The sequence below is a fragment of the Sinocyclocheilus anshuiensis genome, unplaced genomic scaffold, assembly GCF_001515605.1.
Source record: "Sinocyclocheilus anshuiensis isolate Anshui unplaced genomic scaffold, SAMN03320099.WGS_v1.1 scaffold1017, whole genome shotgun sequence".
Lineage (NCBI taxonomy): Eukaryota > Metazoa > Chordata > Actinopteri > Cypriniformes > Cyprinidae > Sinocyclocheilus > Sinocyclocheilus anshuiensis.
The window spans coordinates 325,564-328,756 of NW_015554130.1; the positions used below are offsets into that span (position 1 = coordinate 325,564).

The window sequence follows — 3,193 nt, forward strand, 5'->3', positions numbered from 1 at the left end:
TTTGGGCGGTGTTATGCAAATCTTCCCACATCGTGACATAGACATGTGGGGGCGTGTTAGAATGAGCCGTTTTAGGTAGGCGTGGTTGACTCTTAACTTTTATAAAGAATATCTCTTTGGATTTGAGACTTTAGTCTTTTTGCAACTTTACGGATCTTCTTTATGCACCAAGAGCTTGTAACACTCCAAAGAGAAAGGAAAAATTGAAATCGCATCATATGACCCCTTTAAAGACAAACCATGTGCAAATTCACAAGTCAACACCATTGACGAGTATTTTCTTCTTAAAACTGCAGTGTACCAAAATCAGTCTCAAAAACGCAGTTCAAATCCGCCCCGGTTTTTATTTACAGAATGTTGCAGCATTGAGTTATGTAGCCAATCATAGACATATCTGTTGCTTTCATGAACACAATGGTGAATCAGAGGTGTTAAAGATCCACTCACCGCTCAAATTGTTTTTTGTTCAGTGCTGAGATATGCATACTTGTGAATCCTCTTATTATAACAATAACAAGGTGTAGACAAAATGTAAATAAGAGATTAATTGTGCAGTGTAGATAGAGCTTCACTGATTATAACAGAAATTTGTGAGATCACAATGAACAAAGACAAGTGACAGCTTTTCCGCGATTATAAGGGGAGCGCTCTTTGCACGCTTTCTAGGCTATAATTTGAATACATTCACTCACTCACATATTCATTCTCAAAACTGCAATGAATGACATAGGGATAAGGAATAATATTAGTGACTGCATGGGGACTTTAAACACTGTGCTAGACATTGCAAGAGACTTGTAAGAGCAAACCCTAAACGTGCCATTGCATTCCTTAGACTCTACAGAGTGTATAAGATGTCCATAGAGGTTCTGGTCAAACAATGAAAGAACATGGTGCATCCCATAGGTTGTGGAGTTTCTGTCCCTGGAAGATACAATGGGAATTGTCCTGACAAACTTATCTGTCACTTGAGCGACACTGACGGGCCAACAACTCAGAGCTGAGCTTTCTACTATTGGTGTTACTCGCTCTCTGCTTCCTGTGTGCACTAGTTGGCCGGCCTTCACTTTGGGACTGCAAGCTGTGTCACACCCTGTTTGGAGTGAGCTTTGTGATCTGCATCACCTGTGTCCTCAGTAAGACTGTGGTGGTTGCATGGCTTTTCGTGCCACTCTGCCTGGATCTAACCTGATGCAGGACTTTGGGCCCATTCATCAGAGGGCAGGCATCTTCTTTTTAAATGCTGGTTCAGGTTGTCATATGTTTATTGTGGCTGCTGCTGGCTCCTCCTCTGCCCACAGAGAGTGCAGGAGGTGAGCTGCTGCAGCGCATGGTGGGATCTGTTGTGGGGTTTGTACTAGTGCTGGGCTATATCGGTCTGTTAGCAGTGGTCTGCTTCCTGCTGGCCTTCTTTGCCCAAAAGCTTCCAGACAATATCAATGAAGCTAAATAAAATACTTTCAGCATGTTGATCTTCTGTGCTGTGTGGATTTTGTTTGTGCCAGCATACGTCAGCTCACCACAGAAGTACACGTTAGCTGTGGAGATTTTCGCCATTTTGGCTTCCAGTTATGGCCTTTAGCTGTGTATATTTACCCCAAAATGTTACATCATTCTGCTTAATCCTGAGAAAAATACAAAAAAAAGAACATGATAGCCAGACAAGCTCTAAAGATTTTCTGACAAGACTACATTTTTACAGAGTGCAAGATATCTTTGTAGAAATATATTATGACAATAACAATAAAGCTGTGCATTAATTAGTTTGATGAAATTCTAATCTAAATTTTGCAATATTATATGTTTGTATTTTGTATGTTGTAATTTTGGTGCATTTCTTATGGGACTCCTGTTAATTTCTGACTCTGGAATGTGCATGGCATGATGGTGGAGGGTGGGGCTCTTTCTCAAGAGTGAAATGGGTAAAACATAGCAAACATTTGTTATTTTTGTCCATGTAATATACATTTTAAAGTCTTAATGTAATATATATAATGTAATATATATATATGTAATAATATATCTTTTTTTCCCCCATATTGTGACGTAGATGTGAGTGAAATGGATTATCGAAAAAGAAAAAACAAAATGTTGGACAGGGACTTGGTGTTATCCATTGGTTGCTGATAGGATGGAAGCAGATCTGAATGTGAGCTTGGAGTCAATTGTAAGAAAGGGGTGGGATTTAAGTGTCCTAAATAATTAGAGAATTCCGGGATACATCTGTAATGTAAGGTGGCGTGACAACAGAGATGAGGATCCAAAAGCAAGGCTTTATTAAGAGCGCAGTCATAAAAAGGTCAAACGGTCAAAACACCAGCAAACAACAAAGGCAGAGGCAAGGCAAAAGAGAAATCCAAACAGTAGGCAATGGTCAGGGCAGGCAGCAAATGATCAAAAAAAAGGTAAACAGTCCAAGACAAAACAAGGCAAGGAAAAACAAGGAACCAGGGAAACACGAGAAAGCACACAAACTAGGAATACGCTACAGGCTAACAATACACAGCAATGTGAGTGTATGTGAGTGCATCTTATATAGTCCTCCTAATAGAAAACATGTGTTGTCCGATAATGAGTTCCTAGGCAGGGGTATCTGGGAAATGGAGTCTGGGGTAGAGCAGTAAAGGTAAGGGATGGAGTGCCCTCTAGCGGAGCTCATGGGCACTCCAGCTGCAGATCGTGACAACGTCACTAGTCATTATGACATTTTGATTAAATACTATGAGTGCAAACAAATTTTAAAACAAATTTTGAAACATATCCATTGATAAATCATTATTACATATCCCAAGATGCAACAAATTTAAAGGTAAAAAGGGAACGAGCTCCCCACTCAACCATCATACCAAAACTTGTCAGACAGTAACAGCTCCACAGTGCAGTGCCTCCCCAGAGAATTATATAGAGCTAAATTCATAGTTGAAAGCAGCGGCATATCTGGCACTTTACTGTTTAAAAGACATTGATATTGGCAAAAGTGGCATGTATCAGAAAGACATTGAGTATACAGAGAGAACAGCTGCAAACAACCGACAAACATTAATAACAGCTTTAGAAAAAATGAAGAGACCACTGCATCTCTACATGTATAGCAGCTATTCCATTCCGGTGTCTGTTAAATTCCAACTCAGGCACACCTCTGCTTAATGAAGTACTGATTAGGTAATCACCTTAGCCAAATCTTAACAAGGAA

At 39.9% G+C, this 3,193-nt stretch overlaps 1 pseudogene; it reads left to right on the forward strand.

Annotated features, from left to right (window-relative positions):
* Nucleotides 1-1,654, forward strand: part of LOC107670259 (extracellular calcium-sensing receptor-like) — a 10,034-nt pseudogene extending 8,380 nt beyond the window's left edge.
* The last annotated feature ends 1,539 nt before the right edge of the window (nucleotides 1,655-3,193 follow it).